The 24,036-nt window shown below is 38.1% G+C and overlaps 1 long non-coding RNA gene across 1 annotated transcript; it reads left to right on the forward strand.

Moving 5' to 3' along the window:
• The first annotated feature begins 14,141 nt into the window (after positions 1-14,141).
• On the forward strand, positions 14,142-18,550 carry LOC131930020 (uncharacterized). The gene is made up of 3 exons (XR_009384068.1): positions 14,142-14,226; positions 17,942-17,987; positions 18,338-18,550. It is a non-coding gene; the product is annotated as an uncharacterized LOC131930020 (long non-coding RNA).
• The last annotated feature ends 5,486 nt before the right edge of the window (positions 18,551-24,036 follow it).

Consider the following 24,036-nt stretch of genomic DNA (forward strand, 5'->3'; position numbering starts at 1 on the left):
GGATGTTCTGACATTGGCATGGAATTACGTTTTCTATGGATTATCTCCCATTTTTAAACTTATCAGAGTAGGTAACCTAAAGTAAAACTGCTAAAATAACAAAATAAAGAATAACGACGCGCATAAAATACATATTATAAAACAACGTAAATACATACATACACATTATTTTTAAAAAATGTTGGTAATTATTAGAATGATCAAAATAGTACTGTTGAATTATTAACTACTAAAATTTTAAAAATATTATAAAATAAATAAGTTAAAAAAAAATTAAAGTGGTATTAATACAAGAAAAAACAATTCCATTAGATTTTATTCTTTCTAAAGTACTGCTCGTTTTCTAGTTTGGCTCCTCCTAATGTGAGGAACAAAATTTAAAACCGTAAATCAGGGGTCGACTACCTGCGGCTCCTTTGATGCCATGGTGCGATTCTCCGGTTACATGCACACATTTTAATTATTATATTATTTTATTTTCAAAACTCATAAAAATAGTGTACTGTAAAAAAGCAACTTTAATTTAAACAGAATAAAAACACTCATCATTGAACAATGAAAGTAGGTGAGTTGTAAAATATACGGACAGCTGACAGCCGCTTGGGCACCAGGCCCAGCCCCACAGCCGTGCTGTGGACAGCCCCATGACAACAATTCCATATTTGCCGCTGTCCAAGTGCCGAATTTTTAAAAAAATATCGTTAAATGGGGAATGCTAATTAATACACAATGCGTTCATCTACATTTTAGTATGCATGTATTTGATCTGAGTGACGTAGTATTGTAGTTATCAGCTTCCTACGGTTGAGTCAGGTACTGGACGGTGGGGGTGTGAGTAGGGTGGAAGATAAGCATGGTGTGAACCGAAGGACAGAAGTGACCGATACGGTAATCAAACCGATATCCAAGCCAGTTAGTCGGAGTTAGTAGTGGTGAGGGCTGCCTGGCTATGAGAGACACCTCCTGGGCCAGTGGTGTCTGTAAAGAAAGAAAAAAAAATATTGGCTTCTAATGTGGATTGGGATAGTCCTATAGTTATATTATTTGATTACTAACTTAATCATAGCAGATCTAGCTAAAACACTTTTTTTTTGTGCGAAACAACTTTATGTTTTTATATGAATCAATATTACTTCATATTTAACGCTATTTATTCCAAATAAAAAAATCTAATTTATTTATCTAATCGTTATAAAATACCAAAATATTGGAAAAAATAATGCTAGTGGCTCTTTAAAAACTGGGTAATTTATTAAATTGCAACTTTTGGCTCTTCCGCCTTAAAAGGTTGCCGACCCTGCCGTAAACGATTTCTTGGTCTTTCTTTAGTTCAGATCCAGCGAGACCGTAGGAAGTCCAAGAGTTCACCTGACAGTGAGTGTCACCTGACTCATGTTCTGGAAAACAGAGGCGTCAGGGTCTAGTACAGACTAAGCTATTGCCTCATGCCCAGGTGACTAAAACTGGTAAACTCCACTTCACCTGCACCATGAACATGTAGGTTCCAAAGGACAACTTCTTAATGATGTACATGTTTAAATATCAGGGCAAATAAATTAATATAAAACAATAATACATATCAAGTTCTTCTCTGGGTGGATTTATATAAACTGACACCATAATAATATTTTTTTTTAAAGTTAGGGGTGGGGGGGGGGTAGACTAAATACACCGTCCACCGAACTGGATTGGGAAGGAATATCGTACCTAAAATGTTTCTATGTGAGCCTCGTCTAGCTGAAAAATCGAAAAAATGTTTTAGCCGCCCATATTATTCCATAAGGTTCTAATAATGAATTCAATCGTCTGTTCATTTGCTTTCAGGCACTAAATGTTCCCCAACAAATTGTTTTAGCTAGCTCTGCTATGAAAAAATTAGTAATAATATAACTATTTGATTATCCCAATCCACTTTAGAAGCCTATAACTTTTTATTTCTTCCTTTACGAAAACCACTGGCCCAGGAGATGTCTCCCATAGCCAAGCAACCCTAAGCTCAACAAACTCCAACTAACTGGCTTGGGTATCGGTTTGATTACTGTATCGGTCGCAGCCCTAAGTACAACAAACTCCAACTAACTGGCTTGGATATCGGTTTGATTACTGTATCTGTCGCAGCCCTAAGTACAACAAACTCCAACTAACTGGCTTGGATATCGGTTTGATTACTGTATCGGTCGCTCTTGTCTTCGGTTCCAGAATTTGAACATGCGACTACTTAGTCAAAGCCGTTCCCACGATATCATTGAATGCCTAGTGTTGAGGCCCATAGCTATCAAACCATCAAAACATTTTAACAACTCTGGTCTCGTTACTGGTTGAAATGTATAGTAGACTGAATACCTGAGCTGAGGAAATACTAATTCCCCCTTCATACTCATTGATATTAGCTAATAATAGCTCAATGATCTGGTCTTCAATAAAGTGAGCAGACAATCTAGCTCAGTTAACTCGGATGTTATTTTATCCGTGTTTACGCCATGGTATTCGTGGCGAACAAAACGAAAGTTGTTTCGTGTAGCACAGTCATGTAGTTCTGCCTAAATTAAATTAGTAATACTAGTGGTAGTAGCTGGACAACATCCGTCCTGTTACATTAGTACATTTAGACATATGTTTAAAAATTATTAATTGATCTTTTTATTGATTAAAAAAAATTAGTTCATTTTCAACAGTTGCTAAAATCAAAAGTTTAATCTATGGTTTTGAAACATAACAAATTTCAATTTTTGTTCCTTTAAATTATTCATGGACTTCAATCATTATATTTCAGTACTATTTATTTTAAAACAGTTTGATTAAATAGAAGTAGCAAAAACATAATTGAACGTGCAATTATTAATGGGAATCAAATAAGTGGGCGCAACTCCACTGTTGATGTTGTTTAGATTTGCATATATTTTGAAAATCTTTAGTAAACTCTAATTTTTTACTCGATAAGAAGAGAAACCATATTGGACTATGTGTTTCTTTATGTGACGGATGGACACACATTATGTAAACCCCTTTATTTATAAGGGATCCAGATATTGATATTAATAATGTCAACACTAATATTGATGGCTTGAAATCTAAAACGTCTGAACTTTTGTTATAATTAAGCTAATGCGTTTATGCTTTCAAACAACTTATGCTGATGCTTTAAATTAAATGTACTTCTTTGACAAGATTAATTATTTAACCTTATTTAAAACATGACACTAAAGGTAATTCTTAAAGAATCCTCAAGCATAGATTTAATATACAAAAAATATGTTATTTTATGAGGATGAATCTTATATTTACATGGAACTGCGTGTCAAAAGATTATCTCCCATTCGTTAAACAAGGGATGTAACATATGGTCAAATTGCTAAAGTAACAAAACAAAAAATAATGACGTGCATAACAAACATATGAAAACGATGTACATATAGTCATGAAAAGTATTTATTAACCATTGTTTTATTATAAAAATATGTAAAAATAATATTATTGAATTAGTATCTACTAAAGAAATACAATATTATAAACCATGTAACATTAGTATCATTATAAGACTTAATTAAAGTAAAACCTATTGATTCGACGGAGTTGTTTCATTTCATAAATTTTAATTTTGGCTCCCTTATTAAAGAGGGACAACATTTTACAAAGAGACCGAGTCCTTTACAGTAAATTTTTACGCACTGACCCTAATTCAAACTTCCAAATATTAGTCTTACACCGTTACATTGTTTTTGAAAGGATGTCCCTATTCATTTGGGACCCAGAGATATCGATTTGATTGAGAATCTCAGCATTAAAAAAAAAATGACAAAGTAAAGTTTCAAACGTGTATCAATGAGTCGTATGTTGAAGTTAATCACGTTTTTTTCTCAGGGGGAGGCATTTTTAGGGAGGGGGGGGGGGCTGGATATTATATTATCCGGTGAAAAAAACATATTTTCTGTATAAATTGTATTTCGTTAGGGGTGGGGGGGGGTGGAGATGGGGCTCAACCTTATGTTGTGAGAGGCCGAACTGTTAAGAATACATATTATACGTGAACATCAATACTAGCCGAATGGAACAAATCGAAAAAAGAACAAAATCGGAGAGCTTATACAAAATAGTATTTTCCCTGATTAAAACACCAATAAACAATTATAGCTTTTATTTTGATTCCATACAGAATACAACTATGGTGAATATAGGAAAATTGTGTGGGCTTTTTAAATTAGTTTCGTAAACACATATATGACGCGACACTTATGAATTTTTCACTCCAAATCTTTCAACAAGTCTTACTGACAGATGTCCGTGGTATGTAGAGGGAAATCTTATACGTAAACTTCCTGTAAGATTATATACAATATTAACAGCCAAGCTTCATATAGTAAGAAACAACAAGCATCTATATATATATATATATATATATATATATATATATATATATATATATATATATAATTCTCTTCTGGGAGACACTAGAAAACAAGCTGTAAACGCGCTACCTACCACCCCCACCCCTACATGGTCTGGTGAGCTGTGGTTCACTCTAAATGTTTACAGAGCCGGGTTTAGTGACGACTATTAGGGGCAGATAATTTGGTTTGAAACGATTTTAAGTTTACTTTAACGGAGAAGGGGGGGGGGGGGGGTAAGGAGGGGGAGGAGGAGGGGTGGAGGAGGGGGGGGGGTTATCGTCCTTAACAAGCTACTTATAGTGTTTTAAAGAAATATTTTCAGTGGCAGCGTTGGTAGTGTCGAATTCACAAACTATGAATAACTGAAAAGTAGAAAAAAACAACAACTAAATAGCGGCGGATGATATGCCGCGGGTCGGCTCGTATATCTATAATTCTCTTCTGGGAGACGCTAGAAAACAAGCTGTAAGCGCGCTCCCTTCCACCCCACCCCTGCGTGGTCTGGTGAGCTGTGGTTCAATCTAAATATTTACATTCGTAGAGCCGGGTTTAGTGACGGCTATTAGGGGCAGATAATTTAGTTTGAAACGATTTTAAACTTAGGGGAGATAACTAAGAGGAGGCTGTTTCACGGGTGGGGGGGGGGGGTGTAGGGTAGGGGTTGGGGGAAAGGAGGGTGAGGGTAGGGGGTGGGGGAAAGGAGGGTGGGGGTATTATCGTTCTTAACGACCTACTGATAGTGTTTTAAAGCAAATATTTTCAGTGGCAACATTGGTACGGTCGAATTAAAAAAAAAATATGAATTACTGAAATGTAGAAAATAAAACAACTAAATAGCGGCATATGATATGCCGCGGGACGGCTCGTATATCATAATAGAGGTGTGAAGATCATAGTAATACATTAAAAGAGTATTTTCATTTTATAAAATGTCTCTCTTCTTGCCTATGGGTAGGCCTACACTGCAAAACTTATGTTAAAGTATTAGTTTTAAAAAAATGAATATAATGATATATTTGAGTTCATTTTTCTATCGACATAGAATTTTCTCGAATAAAAAAAAATAAAAATAAAAATAAAAAAAAAATAATAATACTACCAAGAAAAGTAGCATAACACTGAATAGATAACATTAAAAAAAAGCCACGTACGATAAAATGTTTATTAATTTGATACATTATTATAATTTAAGTGACATACTAAACAATTAAAGTATATAGTTGTAATGAACTTTGCCACAATATTAACTTTTGTTTTATAACTAAATAGTTCTTAAAAAAAAAGAACAGACGAATTAATGAAATATAAGAACACTTATAGATTCCGAAAAATCACGATTGGCTAAAACCTATTTTTGTTTATTTAGCTACACGACGCTTGCATAGTAACATTCTTAGCTAGTACGTTATGTCCAGAAATCATTGAACTGACGATACACTTGACTATTTGATAAAATCTGCTCACGAGTACTGAAATGACTAAAATCTTTACTCTCTTCACACCGAATATCACATTTCGATACTTAGAAATAACTAGAATCGACACTACCTTACCAAAAAAACCTAAACGATTCTCACCCTCCACAATGATTAACTGGACCTACTGCTACACGTTAACAGCCAACACACTTCGATACCTTAATACCACAAGACTCGATACTCCCGAACTCCAGAACTACGATACGTCATCACCTACCTTCTTATTTCTCTGCCAGCAATAAAATTCCACTAGACGACAACAGCCAAGTAAAAAATACGATACTTTAACATAGCACAACTCGATATTCATAGCTACGAAACCAAGTTTGTCGGCAGTCGGAGTTGAAGGAATTTGATATCAACCTAGAATTAAGTTCAATACTATCTCCCGTTTAATAATAAATTAAGGAATATTAAATTCAAGGGATCTAACTTAAAAACAAAAAGGTAGCTTAATCAAGCAGAAAAAAAATTGATACAACATCGATACAACAGTGTACATTTCATTTTACTAGAAACGTAGATTAAGATATGTATATATAATATGACATTTTGTCAAAAAATAAATTTAATCTATTAAATTTTGAACAACGTTAGATTATTGAAACAATCATACGTGTCAAGCGTGCGGCGTCAAAACGGCCAAAGACAAAACGGCCCCGACAAAACGACCCCGTCAAATCGGCCCCGTCAAAAGGGCCAGCGACATATGGACCCCGTCATATAGGCTCCCGACAAATAGGCTTCCGTCATTTAGGCTACCGACAAATAGGCTCCCGTTATATAGGCTCCCGACAAAAGGGCTCCAGTCAATAAGACTCCTGACAAATAGGCTCCCGTCATTTTGGCTCCCGACATATAGTCTCCCGTCATTTAGTTTTTTCCACAAAACGGCCCCCGTCATTACGACTCCCGACAAATAGGCTAGCGTCATTTTGGCTCACGACAAAAAGGCTCCTGTCAATTCGGCTCCAGACAAAAGGACCACTGACATAGTGGCGTAGCTACCGTAAAGCTAGCGTAAGCAAGGGGCCCAAGGCACATAGTGGCCCTTTTCCCTCATAAAAAATTAAAACTTTTACAATGGAATTTTAATATTTGTTATATATAAATAATTTTAAAAAAGAAAAAGTTTAAAAGTTCCAAAAAGCCCCCCCCCCTACCGTTTCGGCAGTGGGATTCAGTGTGTGTGTGTGGGTCAAACAGAGCCCAATCGTTATAATAACACTACAGGCGATATCACTTTGTCGTGCAAGACATTGAGAGAATCAGCCTATAAATAAACTTTTTAGCAGTAGTAGGCAAACATAATAATATAGTATAAATACATAATCAGGACATATAAAATACAAAATGTTGCCTTCAGAATATTTCTATTTTAAAAAATATCCATCGTAAGTAGAAGTTGATCTCTTCGTTTAACTCCTCTGTAGCCTAACGCAGAGGCGTAGCGAAGGCGGGGCGGCGAGTACGGACCGCATCGGGTGACACCATTTAGTGGGGTCACACCAAAGGCAAAAAATTGCAAAATTTATAGAACGGCTGACGAAGGGGCCCACTGATAATTTTTGCATAGGGGCCCTAAAATCCTAGCTACGCCACTGCCCTGACAATACCGTTTCTGTAGAGACTAAGTCTCCCGGCAAAGCGGTCTCATTGAATATGACACCTGCCAGTGGGACCCCTTCATCAATATTCTTTAGAGTTAGCTTAACCAACACTCTTATGTAATACAACGTATGCATCTCTAGCAGAATACGGGTTAAGAATTCGCTTTCTCGGAACAATAATTCCATATGGCGGTTGGAGTGCTATGCCTATGCTTGTTTACATTCCATAACGTGAGTCATGTGATAGTTATAGCGGGGAGGACTGAGCGGCTTCTTCGGGAATGGAGTTTAACTTCCGACTATTGGTGATACCTTGTTTTTTATAGAATGTCCCAAAATGATTAGGGATCCAGAAATATAACTTGAATCGAAAAGTAATTACAGATAAGTGAAATGTTTCTTAATTGTCCAAATGAACGTTATGGTAAAGCTAATATGTTTGTATTTTCTAATAACATACATTGTTAAGTAAACTAATAGCTGCGTTTTGATTGTTTATAAAAAAAAATATAAAACAAATATTATTTGCTTATTACGATTATATGCAATGAAATTCTCTACATTATATGGTGTTTATCATGCCTGTCTAAATCTTGCTTGGTAGTTTTAGCTTTCTGCTTAACAGTTATTTCCCCTGCATTAATTTCCTTATAATATATTATCAAAAGGGTGATAATTCCTTGTCAAATTCAAGTACAAACTAGTAGCCCGGACGGTGCTGTGTACAGTCGTGGTCACTCTCCCTAACGTGATAGGGAAGGGCTGGGGGGGCTTCCTACGCAGTGTTTCTTCCAGACTTTTTTCTCCGAGGGGGCACTTGAAATTTTCGGGGAGGGGGGGGGGGGCGGTAGACTTTCTTCGTTGGGGGGGGGGGGGGGGGGGGACACTGTTAAAAGTATATATTTTCTATATAAATTATCTAAATTTCATTTCGTTTGGGGGGGGGGGGGGGGGTAGAAGAGATGCCTGGAAGAAACTCTGTTCCTACGAGCAACTGATTTGAGCATTCAACTATCAGTTTAAGCACGTAACATATTATAAGGATGTCCCTTAATTGTTTGAGATCCAGAAATTGATCTTTTGGCAAACCATTGAGTTATTTGACTTGAATAAAATTTCGCATTTTAAGATTTTGAAATAGGAGATACTTTTGGTAACTTACCTAAAATTGACAACTCAATTATAAAGTTGTATTTTTATTTATAAAATTGATCTGCATCAATTAATTACATGTTTTTAATGAAGAAGGATTGATACATTAATTGCATTGTATAAATTTTTATTAGCATTATCAAAGTGTATACCAAATACATAGCCGTTGTATATTTCAGTATTTAATATTACGGGAAATTCTGTATTATACATTGCAACTCGTTAGACAAAAATCGTCTTTGTTGCAAATTAATTATCTCAAAAATATAGTGGCTCTTTTACATTGTTATTAATATCTCCTAAATTATACATATGAAAAAGCATCAATAACATCCGTACACTATTTTATTTCCAAAAATTACATAATGAAACAATATTTACATTTTACAATTATAGATATAGACAGTCAGCCTTGAATAATTTATTTTCAGTTCTGGAACTCACCTCGGGAGGTCTGCAGACAGCCCAGCACAACAAGAACTGTGACAAATATGGCGACGTTCTAGATAAGTCAGCTTTAAAAAACTGTATATGTTCGTGATGTGTGGAGGATTAAATTAAAATACTTGCCATGCTGATAGAAACAGTTATACACTACTTAGGTTTTATTTTTTACTTCTTTGATTATTCAGACCAATGTAAAAACAATCGTTGTGCATTTAGCATAATAAAAATTAATATAAATGCACGGAATGTGACTTCTGCAAATGAAATTGTGTCCTGTTTTCTGGATCCCTAAAAGAAGTAAAGGTATGGTCGCACAAAATACCATGGACATCTGTAACAAAGTGTCTGAGACCAGTCGACATATTTGGAGGTGAAAAAATTAATAGTATCACGTGATATTTGGGTTTTGCCTAACCAATAAAACAACAAACACAATTTACCCTTAATCACCCTTGAAACTAAATTCACCAATTTTATTTTCTTCTCTCTAATCTGATTCTCTATTTTATTGTTTTCATTTATTGCGTTCGCTGATTTTTAAAAGTGTTCACGTAAATGTGTTCTTGAGAATTCGCCCTTTCAGACCAATAGGTCAGGTGAAAGATGAAGTGGAGTTTACCTGTGGATGTCACCTCCACATATGGGGCCATGTTTAGATCGGTGCTATGCACACTCGTGTTTACATAACGTGAGACGGGATTCGAACCTGTAACTAATGGGTTAGCGCCTTCACATTGTTTTTAAAATGATGTCCCATATACAGGAGCCAAAAATTGCCACTACGAACACTGGTACCTATGATTACTAAAAATATTTCTAAATTGAATAAAAACAAAATATAAATAAATCTATGGTGTATACAGTTTTATTTAACTTACTTTCTTTAGTAGTCAATAAGCTAAGTTTATTGTTTTTAAAAGATCGCATACCTAATAGTCACATTTACATTTTTTTATTATGTAAGAAAATTTATGCCGTTGTATGTTATTTATCATGTCTTAGTTTGACAAGGTTTTTTTTCATAGATTTTCACTTAATAGTTATCTCCCATGAGTTACATTTTACTTTAAAGGATTTACAAATTGGTGATAATTCATTGCGAAATTCTTCGTTCTTTACTGAATTTTGTTATAGTTGTACAGTGTACATATTTTGCAATATAATGTAATAATTATTTAATTTTTTATTTTTTTGTTATGGATTCTAATCTACATGTATTATATAAGCGTCCACGTGTTGAATATATATTTCCGTTGGGTTGATCAATCTAATTAATTTGCATTACTTACTATTTTAGATCCAAAATTACTGGGGACGGGAGGGGGAGGGGAAGTTTTAAAACGTCAGCGGACTCAGCTAACTGTGTTGGTATTGTTGTGATTGTTGGGGAAATAATTACACTATTAATTTAGATCTGTAACAGTCTACACATTTAATTGTCATTTTCAAATTCAACCACATCAGTTGTTTATTTAGTATATTGTGTAAAAATACGTATTATTGCTTAATACAATTTGTTTTTACCAACAACTTTGTTTACATTTAGAATTTAATATATTATTGTCATAAATGCTAAAATATCAAAGCTTAAAGAAGGTTCGTAGAAGCGGAGTTTATATAAAAACTTCGTTAAAATCTAAATAACAAAATGCACCATCTACCTGTTCCCACGATATCATTGAGGGCCTAGGGTTGAGGCCAACACCCATTAAAATAGCAAAACATTTTAACAACTCTGGTCTCATTACTGGTTGAAATGTATAGTAGACTGAATACCTGAGCTGAGGAAACACTAATTCCCCCCTAGCATACTCATTGATATTAGCTAATAATAGCTCAATGATCTGGTCATTCAATAAAGTGAGCAGGCAATCTAGCTCAGTAGAGTCGGATGTTATTTTGTGGCGAACAAAACGAAAGTTGATTTGTGTTGTACCTTCACGTACTTCTGCCCAAATAAAATTAGTAGTACTAGTGGTAGTAGCTGGACCACTGACAGTTACAGGCTCATCCTGTCCTGTTACATTAGTATTAGTACTAGCAGCATTAGCACCCGCTTTCCTTGTTTTAGGCATTGGTCCCTTACCCTTCCCTGCATAGGGTGTGCCACACCCACCTGTGTTGTTATCACAATCACTATCAGTATCACCACTACATCTATATCTATCACTCTCACGGCTTGATGAATAATTACACTCTACATCAGATGATAAACCCGATGTTTCTTCATCTGAATCTAAATTATTGTTCCACTCATCAAGCATAGCGCATAACGCATGAATAAGTACAATCTACATCAGATGATAAAACTGATGTTCCTTCATGTGAATCTTAATTATCCATTCACTTATCAAGCAAAACGTGTGCTATTTCAGCACAAAATCGCTTGAGTGAATTTTGGCCTGATGGACTTGATTCCATAATGAATTTTTAAAATGTAAACACGAACTTAAATGTTAAGAATGACATGAGGTTGTCGTTAACTAATCTCTAACTCGAATGTTTAGGTTAGTTAATAGCATGCTATTTCACAAATCGCATTAAAACAGTTATTAATTTTTTGTTTGTTTTAAGGTCTACTAGAAAATCGTATTTTGGTGTTTATTAATTTCCTGACTAATTTCGACTTTTTAATTCTACAGGGGTCACTTACTTTTTATAGAAGGAGGTCGACACTATATTATATTAACGACTTTTAATCAAAGCTGTTATGCTACTGCTACTCTTTTACAATAGCAAAAAGCTGATGTAGGCCTATCTCCAGTTTTAAAGTTTAATATGTAAGTAAGCGATGTATCTAATATTCTAAGATGAAGGAATTTTATAAGAATGTAGAATTTAATTGAATTATCACCCGTTTTGTAATATATTTAAAGAGAAAGTAATTCAAGGGAGAGAACTATTAAGAAAAAGGCTAAATTAAACTAGCTTAGCTAATACGGGCAAATTAACAAAATACACAATTTTCAATTGATTTGCATTATATTAATAACTTACTGCTAATATTTGTTATGTAAATGTTAAAACATTACTTGATATTTACTTAAAATTTTATTTTATTTAAAAAATTGAAGACATTAGCTATATTTAAACATTATTTTATTCAAGTAAGAAATATTTCTATTATCTCTACTCAATCTTTGGCACTGTTTAATATGTCTAAAAACCTAATGATGGGGCATCCATGTTAAATTTAATGTAACGGTATTTAACCCAGGGGTAGGAAACCTGCGCCTCACGAGCCGCGTGCAAGTCCTATGGTGTCTACTAGCGCCTCTCCAGATTTTGTACAAATAGTAATAGTACTATTACTTCATTTTCAAAACTCATAAAAAAAATTACACTTTTAAGTTTAGTTTTAAGGTAATACATAGGTATAGAGTTGAAGTTAGAATCAGTATTCTATCTTGGTGGATGAGGGGTTAGGGTTGGGGGGGGGGGGATAATTCCCCAGGGGGGTAATTTTCAGGTGGGGGTAATTGATAGGGGGTAATTGCTCCGGGGGTTAAATACGGTGGGGGGGATGTCCGTGGGGTAATGTCCTGTAGCCTATATGGATAGATGATGCGGAAACTGACCTACTGCAGCTTAGTATAAAGACACGGAAGAAGAAGATACAGAGTGGAAGTTGTTGAAGCAGGCTAAAACAGACCATCAGGGGATAGGATGGAATGATGCATGTTAACAATAATAATAATAATAAACCAACTAAGAAAACTATTGATAAATGAAATTTAACACCGTTTAATCAACTAACTAACGATGCGAAGATATTAAATGTTCTTACATCGGCTCATAAAATAACGATGACAAATAATGCATATGTAACTTAAAATGCATGGTGATATGTAGCAAAGGGACGGATTCAAAATACATTTTAACAAGGCACTTTTAATCTGCAAAGATACATTTTGAAAAAAAAAAACACACCTTCCCCTAACTACGCCTCTGATGCTTGCAACAATGTATTTTTCAGCAGCTTCAGTGTGCTCTGTTTAAACCCCCATCAATAGGAACACAAAACAAATAAGGTACAAGCAGCCAGGAGACCTTTGATAATGATATCAGTGAAACCTAGATACTAAGAAGAAAACATTGAATACACGTGTTAGAAAAACAATTTAGGAAGTAAATTGTTGCCTATACCTTGTGGCCAACTTAATGTGTAAAATATGTACAGTAAAATATGTACAGTAAAATATGTACAGTGGCCAGTACAATATGGCAAGTACAATGCGACCGTTATACAGTTGTCAATACAATATGGCAAGTACAATACAGCCGTTAGACAGTTGTCAATACAATATAGCCAGTACAATACAGCCGTTATACAGTTGTCAATACAATATAGCCAGTACCATACGATCGTTATACAGCTGTGAATACAATATGGCTAGTACAATGCGGTCATTATACAGTTGCCAATACGATATAGCCAGTACAATACGGCCGATATCCAATAGCCTATACAATAAGGCCCGTACTATATAGCCGTTATACAGTTGTTAATACATTATGGAGAGATCAATCGGGTGGTTATACATCGAACAATACCAGTGCGTCTTCAAGACTTTTCTCAGGGGGGGGGGCACTTGAAATTTTCGGGGGGGGGGGGGGGGATTTAAAGTTTCCGGGGAAGTGGGGCAGACACCGGTAAAAGTACATATTTGCTATATACATTTTATTCCGATGTGGCCAGATCAATTGGGCCGTTATACTGTAGCAAATAAAATATAGCCAGAACAATACGGTGTTACACATCGGAAAATACAATGTGGCCAGATCAATTGGGCCGTTATACAGTAGCAAATAAAATATAGCCAGAACAATACGGTGTTACACATCAGACAATGTGGCCAAATCAATGTGGCCGTTAGTTAAGGGCCAAGCTAATTGAAAATGGCCCACTACGATGCCGCCAATAAAATGTAGCTAGTACAAAACTCCCAGTAGGCCTACACCGTCTAATCCTAAAAATGTATAAAGCGTTTTAATCAATTTTAATTAAATTACTAATTACTCGCCTACATTACCATTTGAGAGGAGATCGGACACGACTCCAGTACACTTCACTAGAACAATCAACAGGTCCAACTGCTGTTGTGGTCATCACAGTTTTGGTCATTATGGTCCTTCTTCTGTTTGAAAGAGGTAAGTTTTGTAATTTTACACGAGGCATTCAGTACTTCTCTTTGGAAAATTCATTGCAGGAAAAAGCATTGATATTTCAATAGTATGCAATATATATATATATATATATGTTACGGTCAAAGCCCGAAGTCGGCCAATGCTAGGATTGGCCGGCCAATCCGCGCAATGGCCAATATCGCCTCCCATAGGTCGGTCAAAGTCCGAAACTTTGCTTGATTTCGGCCTTTGGCCGGCCAATCCGCAGACTGGCCATGGTGGACCGGCCAAAGTCTTAATTAGAAGATCATCTGGCTAGGGACGACCGGCCAAAGTCCGAATTAGAAGATCATGAGCAGATTTTGGTTTTTTTTTATGCCGTAAGGATCATGAAATTAAGTCTTTATTGATTTTTAATTAAAGTAAATGACAGAAACATTCAAAAAAAAATATTGTACTATAGTCTCAATCTATCAATATCATCATTTGTTACAACAAGTTGAACTTTTATGGCATTTAGAATTATATAGCAGCTTGTTATTTTTACACTTGCAGCGATTTGTTGTGCACTTAGTTGTGCAATTGCAGCAAGTGTAGCCTTGGCCCCCAGTCAATGATTGTGAAGATGCGATGGTTCGTAGTGAATTTTCCTCAATGCCAACTGACGACAATAAGAGCAGTTTTTCGTGAAGAATTGAAAACTCACTTCTAGCATACAGTTGTTTTAGGACACCATGTTCCGTTACTAATTTGTAGAAACCGCCCTCGACGCTCATGACAACTGCAATCACGCTTCGGGGATCACCGTGACCTCTGTCAACATCTGAAAAACGGATGCGTACATTGTCACCCACTTCACCATCTTTAAATTTTGTATTTGATGTTTTAAGCATCTTAGCACCTTGAGTTTGCAAGCCAGTATGAGCTGCTGATCTGTGTTCCATGATATCTTGTTTGTTGTGACACAATCTGCAGGTAATGTTCCCTCCGTACCCTTCGTCTGCTTCATTGGGTATTCCACAAATAGCATGGTCATCGTTGCCACAGGATCCAAAACAATGAGCTGCACTACAATGTTTTTCACAAAATATACAGAATCTGTTGCCACATTATTGTCACGCAACTGGTCTTGGCGTTCCGCCACGACAGCAGATGTGTTAGCTGAGGATGTCGTTGCATTTATGGCAACCTCCATTTCTTGTTCAATGTTCTTAAGATTTTCCTCAGTAACTATTTTATCGAGAGCCCATATATGGAAACTAACATGGATTTAATTTTTGTTTCTTTTGACAGCCATTTGCTATGTCTGTCTCATGGTCTTACGGCAGTTTTGATCCATTTCGCCTTGCATATAGAATGCTATACAAACAAGAGCTAAACAATACGTTACTTTCAATGAAAACGCACCCAGAATAATAAAATGCGATCACAACTTAGTCTAGATAGAACATTGGCCAGGACATCCCGGCCAGTGCGCGCATTGGCCGGCCAATGTACAAAATACGCTGTTAAGTTTAAGCGCTTCGGACTTTGGCCAGTACGTCACGGCCAGTGCGCGCATTGGCCGGCCAATGTACGAAATACGATCTTAGTGCTAAGTTCTTCGGGCTTTGGCCAAGAGAGCCGGCCAATGCGCGGATTGGCCGGCCAATCCGCGCTTTGGCCGCACTTCGGGCTTTGACCGTAACATATATATATATATATATATATATATATATATATATATATATATATATATATATATATATATATATGAATACAACATTTAAAAAGTAATCTAAATACAACAACAAAAACAAAAGATAAAAAACTAACAGTTTCAGATTTTTAAAAAATACGTCTATTAAAAATATGAATGAGAGTGGTGTTATATTTCTAAACCACTGCCCCCCCCCCTTCCGCAGTCTAATAAAGTTAAATGACGTAATTCATAGACAAACCACTGGCACACCAACGACTTGCTTAATATAATTATGGACTGTAAGATAATATAACTTAACTAGACTACCCGTCATCCGTTGGATAACTGTGGGTTTCGGGGGTCATCCATCAAAAAACATCACGTCTGTCACTCAGAGGCATAGCAACCCTTCCCGGCGCCCGGGGACAAACTTTTCGATTTGAACCCCCCCCCCCCCCCCGCAGGATTTCGATTTGCAACCCCCCCCCCCCCCAAACTTTTGATGTGCACCCCCCCTCAAGATTTCGATTTGAACACCCCCCCCCCCACACACTCAAACTTTCAATTTGCACCCCTCAACCTTTCAATTTATTTTTCCAACCCATTTTTGCGCCCCCTAAGGTCGGCGCCCGGGGACATATGTCCCCCCCCCCCTCCTCGCTACGCTACTGCAGTGTCGCTTATCGTCACAAAAAACAGACCCCACATTCAAAAATATGTTTTTAATCTTTTAAAAACACCGATTTCGGACTATCCCTTCATATACTGACGTCACAGGTGACCTACTCAACTCTACTTCACCTGCCCAGTGTCCCGCCAAGTCTCAGACAACATGTTTTTATCGTTTAAAAAACGATTCCAGCCGAGCATGTCTCTGACCACACTATCCCTTCATATGCTTAGGACAAAGAAACAGATGAACCCTACTTCACCTGCCCTGTGCCCCGCGAGGTCCTGATAGTCAACCTTATCATTCACATATAGGGCTTAAGAAAAAATAATTGAAAACGTAAAAAAAAAAGTTCTATTAATTTTTATGACACTGACTTTAAAATTTAGCATTCATTCTCCAAAGCAAATTTTAAAATGCTTTTCTGGCATATCTAGCCCTGGCCACCTATACCATGTTTAAATAATGTGAACACCCGCCATTTTGCTCGTGGTAAACATGGCCTAAAAATGGTCGGAAGTCATGCGTCCGGTCCGGACGCCATGTTGTTGTTAGCAGCCGACCACGCCTCCAAGTTAGTGAGTAATCCTACTTTATCTAGATATAGAACCTAGATAAAAAAAATCCCATGTATTCTCGAATTAGATGATCATTGAAGCTAAACAAAGATTTATATAAAATAATTAAGGCCTGAAATAGATTCTAGATGTAGAATTTACATTAAGTCTAGATCTAGAATTTACATTGAGTCTAGAGTGACCTAGATCTAGGCTAGATCTAGATCTAGAATCTAGAATCTAGGCTAGATTCAGAACTTTCCTTCGACAGCTGATCTTTAGATCTAGAGAAATTTATTGTAAAACTAAATGAAAAAAGACAGTTGAAATTGATATAAGTGTTGGAACGTAATAAATACCGCAAACGGACGTATTGTTAAAGTTATGACCGACTGAAAATTAGATTTAGAACGCGTTAAACTTTTGAATGGGAACACAATTTTCTTCGATAGACGCCGCCAATTTATTGTACTAAAGAGTAAACAAAAAACTGTGACGTCACGGTCCCGCCGAGTGTAGTGGTCGTTCTAATCTTTTTAAAAAAATAGGGTTACTCTGCGTATGAATAAATCAATAAATTAATTAACGTCTTTAAATAAATGTGTGATTAACAGTCTGTCTGCATTAAAAAATTATTCTCTACCTACATACTATTTTACAGCTCTCCAGATAGAGTAGAACATATCACAATAGTCAATCAGCCAAACAAACAAACAAACAAATAAATATTCAAACATGTAAACAAACTTGATTTTTAGTAGTATTAGATGAATGACAACGTTCGAGATTAAGTTTAATGCTTTTTACTATGTTTACTTTTCTTCACACCAGGAGATTCAATTCGGCGATGGCGTGACGACGATTGGATAGATTGTCTGTAAGTAAATTTTTTTTCTTCTGTAGACTACGTGACTGCACTCCTGCTAAAATTTGTCGTTGAAACTTACAACCAGTGTTTCTTCAACACTTCTCCTGGGGGGGGGGGGGAGGGAGGAGGAGGAAAGACACTTACCATTTTGAGGGGGGGGGCGGACTAAAATATCCGGGGGGGAATAGTGAGGCGGGGGCACTATTTTAAAAGTGTATATTTTCGATATAAATAACATTTCTTTCTTATGGGGGCATGTAGACTTTCTTCAGGGGGGGGGGGGGGGTTATTCCCCTCCTCCCCATCCCGAAGAAGAGATACCTGGTAGAAACACTGCTTATTTTAAAACAATTTTTCAGACAGTGGCACTGCAACCCGGTGTTTCGTCCATGGAGTTGTGGAATAGTCTCTAAGTGATGATTTAATCTGACACATCAACTCAGCCCTATCCTACCATTCAATGCTTTCAATTATGGAGGATGGAATATTTTTGGAATGATGCGTTAAAGTAAATAACACTTATTCTAGGTTTATATGGTTAACTTGGTAATAAAGCGGGTTTTTTTCAAAATTCAAAATCAATTACATTGTTATTTTTTATTTATTTTTTATTTCAATAAATTAAAAATGTTGTGTTAAAACTTACTTTTAACATAATAGCCGTATGTTCTTACTTGATAAATAGGTAACTATGTTCGATTAGGTAAAACCCGATCGATATGTTCAGTTACTCTAACATCGATCAATGTAAGGTGGACCGTTCAATATCGCCAGTACAATGTTGTTATAAGGCTTTAATATAGAGGTCGTTTTGGTGAGAATCACGTAAGAATCTAGTCTTTTTAATTTGGTCAAACGGTCAGTTGATTGTGATCATTTGGCAAGTAGAACGTGAGTGAAAGGTCACGTAAGCTTTAACCCTAACCCTAACACTAATCACCAAGTGAGTGAAAGGTCACGTAAGCTTTAACCCTAATCCTAACACTAATCACCACGTGAGTGAAAGGTCACGTAAGCTTTAACCCTAACACTAACACTAATCACCACGTGAGTGAAAGGTCACGTAAGCTTTAACCCTAACCCTAACACTAATCACCACGTGAGTGAAAGGTCACGTAAGCTTTAACCCTAACCCTAACACTAATCACCACGTGAGTAATGTGGGAGGTATAATTTTGGTCATGCGACAAATATAATGTTGTCGTGTCGCTAGAAAAATATGGTCGTGTGGCCAGTATAACGTGGTCGTGTGGCCAGTATAACGTGGTCGTGTGGCCAGTATACCGTGGTCGTGTGGCCAGTATAACGTGGTCGTGTGGCCAGTATACAGTGGTCGTGTGGCCAGTATACCGTGGTCGTGTGGCCAGTATACCGTCGTCGTGTGGTCTGTATACCGTGATCGTGTGGCCAGTATACCGTCGTCGTGTGGTCTGTATACCGTGATCGTGTGGTCAGTATACCGTGGTCATGTGGTCAGTATACCGTGGTCGTGTGGCCAGTATAACGTGGTCGTGTGGCCAGTATATCGTGTGGCCAGTATACCGTGGTCGTGTGGCCAGTAAAATGTGGTAGTGTGGCCAGTATAACGTGGTCGTGTGGCCAGTATAACGTGGTCGTGTGGCCAGTATAACGTGGTCGTGTGGCCAGTATAACGTGGTCGTGTGGCCAGTATATCGTGTGGCCAGTATACCGCGGTCGTGTGGCAAGTATAATGTGGTAGTGTGGCCAGTATTACGTGGTCGTGTGGCCAGTATACCGTGGTCGTGTGGCCAGTATACCGTGATCATGTGGCCAGTATACCGTGGTCGTGTGGCCAGTATACCGTGATCATGTGGCCAGTATACCGTGGTCGTGTGGCCAGTATACCGTGATCGTGTGGCCAGTATACCGTGGTCGTGTGGCCAGTATACCGTGGTCGTGTGGCCAGTATACCGTGGTCGTGTGGCCAGTATACCGTGGTCGTGTGGCCAGTATACCGTGGCCGTGTGGCCAGTATACCGTGGTCGTGTGGCCAGTATACCGCGGTCGTGTGGCCAGTATACCGCGGTCGTGTGGCCAGTATACCGTGGTCGTGTCGCCAGTATACCGTGGTCGTGTAGCCAGTATACCGTGGTCGTGTGGCCAGTATACCGTGGTCGTGTGGCCAGTATAACGTGGTCGTGTGGCCAGTATAACGTAGTCGTGTGGCCAGTATACCGTGGTCGTATGGCCAGTATAACGTGGTCGTGTGGCCAGTATAACGTGGTCGTGTGGCCAGTATAACGTGGTCGTGTGGCCAGTATACCGTGGTCGTGTGGACAGTATAACGTGGTCGTGTGGCCAGTATAACGTAGTCGTGTGGCCAGTATACCGTGGTCGTGTGGCCAGTATACCGTGGTCGTGTGGCCAGTATAACGTGGTCGTGTGGCCAGTATAACGTAGTCGTGTGGCCAGTATACCGTGGTCGTATGGCCAGTATAACGTGGTCGTGTGGCCAGTATAACGTGGTCGTGTGGCCAGTATAACGTGGTCGTGTGGCCAGTATACCGTGGTCGTATGGACAGTATAACGTGGTCGTGTGGCCATTATAACGTAGTCGTGTGGCCAGTATACCGTGTTCGTGTGGCCAGTATATCGTGTGGCCAGTATACCGTGGTCGTGTGGCCAGTATAACGTGGTCGTGTGGCCAGTATATCGTGGTCGTGTGGCCAGTATATCGTGTGGCCAGTATACCGTGGTCGTGTGGCCAGTATAATGTGGTAGTGTGGCCAGTATAACGTGGTCGTGTGGCCAGTATACCGTGGTCGTGTGGCCAGTATACCGTGGTCGTGTGGCCAGTATACCGTGATCATGTGGCCAGTATACCGTGGTCGTGTGGCCAGTATACCGTGGTCGTGTGGCCAGTATAACGTGGTCGTGTGGCCAGTATAACGTGGTCGTGTGGCCAGTTTAACGTGGTCGTGTGGCCAGTATAACGTGGTCGTGTGGCCAGTATACCGTGGTCGTGTGGCCAGTATACCGTGGTCGTGTGGCCAGTATAAGGTGGTCGTGTGGCCAGTATACCGTGGTTGTGTGGCCAGTATACCGTGGTCGTGTGGCCAATATAAGGTGGTCGTGTGGCCAGTATAACGTGGTCGTGTGGCCAGTATAACGTGGTAGTGTGGCCAGTATAACGTGGTCGTGTGGCCAGTATAACGTGGTCGTGTGGCCAGTATAACGTGATCGTGTGGCCAGTATAACGTGGTCGTGTGGCCAGTATAACGTGGTCGTGTGGCCAGAAAGTCTTGTCACGTGACCAATACAAAGAGGTCGTGTGGTATTTTAATGTGGTATTTTGGTCAGCTTCATATGAAAACATATCAGTTTAACGTTTTTTCGTGGCCTGTACAATTTGGACCCGTGCGACGGCTTGGCCTTGCGGTAGCGCTAGGCTGCTTACCCAAAAGTCTCGAGTTCGATAACAGGGTCAAGTTAGTAGAACGTCCCTGAGTCCACCCACCTCTGATGAGTAACTGAATCAATTTTTGCAAAGTAAAGGCGGCTGGGCAAAGTGCTGACCACCATTCATATACCGAGGTCATCAAACAACTCTACTGCTTCTGATCCATAAGGCTTTAGGTACTAAAGGGGAGCTGTCCATCCAACTCTGATGAGTACACAGCTGACGTTAGGGAAAAAAGACGGAAGGGTATAGTGCTGACCATATTATTCCATTGTATAGCGAGGTCATTGAAACATATGGACTCTACTTCATCTGACCAATGTGTCTTGGGCACAAACGGGAAAGGATGATGTTGATACTGTTATTGTAAGGGTCAAATTATGTAGACATATATAATGTACCATGCGCTCTGTTTTCACTGTTGCTAATAAAAGATGGCCAACACAACAGTATATGTTATATCGTGACGGCCTGGTCGAAAGGTAGAGTCCACCCAGCTCTGATCGGTAACCGACTCACTTTGGGGAAAGTAAAGGAGGCTGGGCATAGTGCTGAGTGCTGACCACCATTCATATACCGAGGTCAAGAAATAACTCTACTTCATCTGCACTATCGATCTTTTTTTAAAACTAGGTTTTCACGTGGCTTGTATATGGTATTTGTATCCTCACATGGTAGTTGATCAAGTGGTTCAACCCTCTCACATGCACAACAATGTACTTTTTATATTTAAATATACATGTTTTTTTTTAAACAAGAAGAATAAGTAGATATAGATACAGTCTGTCTTTAAAAAAAATAGTTTAATAATGTTTATATTTTGTAATTTGCATTTCAAATTGGCTTCGCAAGCCGTGAGCATTAAGGTAAGGACCAACATTGTAGGGAAGCTTATATTACAAGACGTACAGGCCAAACTTGAGAGTCTAACAAACGGATAGAAAATGAACTGATGTGTATTGCGTATACAAAAACATGTTATAAAACAACATTTAATTATTAAAGAAAAAAATATCTAACTTATTGCCCACAAATATCTACCTTATTGAATTTCAAATTGTACTTGTTTTATAACATGACCCTAAATATATTTTAAAAGGATCATTAAACCAGAGGCGTAGCGACCCATTTTCCAACCCATTTTGGCGCCCCCTAAGGTCGGCGCCCGGGGAAATATGTCCCCCTCCCGCCCCCCGCCCCCCCCCCCCCCCCCCCCCCGCTTCGCTACTGCATTAAACGTAGATTTAACATTAAAAAACGAGGTTAGTTTGTCGAGGATGAATCTCATATGGATGATCTCCCATTTGTAAACTACTCAAGGGATGTAACTTAGAATCGAATCGCTAAAATAACAAATAAAAAATAAAATAGAGGTGCAAAAAAAATATATAATAAAACGCGTAAATAAATATACAAAATAATAAATTAAACATTTACGTGAATGATCAAAATGTATCAAAATAGTATTCTTAAATCAAAGATTACTGAAAAATAATATGAAAAACAATAGCATTGTCTTAAGTCCTATTAAAACAAGTCAAAATCTTTCCTCTCAAATTAGACGGCATGAAATTTTAGAATTTATCTATATTTTTGGCTCCCCTAATTTGAGGGACATAATTTAAGATAAGGACCGATTTGTTGGGTTTAGACCGAAACTCTCGAGTTATGATCCAGCGAGTCTTTAAAGTCCAATATTCCACCTGGCAGTAAGTGTCACCTGACTCACGTTCTGGAAAAACAGAGGTGTCAGGGTCTAGTACAGACTAATCTATTGCCTCATGCCAAGGTGACTAAAACTGGTGGAGGACCTCACCTGGAATCCACATGGCAAACGAAAAAGAGGCAGACCAAGATAGACCTCGAGATTTGACCTGGCAGAAGACACCAAAAAGATTGGATACTCCTCTGGCATTTGTAGAGAATAGCCCATGACAGAGATGCCTGGAAATCACTTGTCAGCGAATAATGTCCATAATATAACCCCTAACAAACACATACATTCATTCATGTATCTCAAAAAAAGCGTATCATGTCAACCCCTGGGCAACAAGTCATAGTCAAAAAGGCCTAATTCATTACAGATCTATAGGAAATCCCTCTTTACATGTACTTACGTTAGGGGGAGTAAACTCGTTTGAATAAAAAAATGTATTAAAATATATAGTTATAGAACCTTAAAGTTAACAGATGATGAAAAAAATAAAATAAAACATTAAAATTAAAATTAAAATCCACCTCACTTAGGTGGTGGAATCTTTTACTATATATCCTTTACTCCAAGCAAATTTACCACCACCTTACCACCACCTTACCACCACCTTACCACCACCTTACCACCACCACCTTACCACCACCTTACCACCACTTTACCACCACCTTACCACCACCACCTTACCACCACCTTACCACCACCACCTTACCACCACCTTACCACTACCTTACCACCACCACCTTACCACCACCTTACCACCACCATCTTACCACCACCTTACCACCATATAAATTTCAAGTTAGAGAAAATTCACAGCCCTCAATCATATGTCGATATCAAAATAGACTAGTGTTAATGTTTGAAGAGCTTTTATAAATATTAAATTATCTTTAGATAATTTTTTTCATATAACGGATATTTTA

Source organism: Physella acuta, unplaced genomic scaffold, assembly GCF_028476545.2.
Source record: "Physella acuta isolate Inbredline_101_S28 unplaced genomic scaffold, ASM2847654v3 ptg000096l, whole genome shotgun sequence".
NCBI lineage: Eukaryota > Metazoa > Mollusca > Gastropoda > Physidae > Physella > Physella acuta.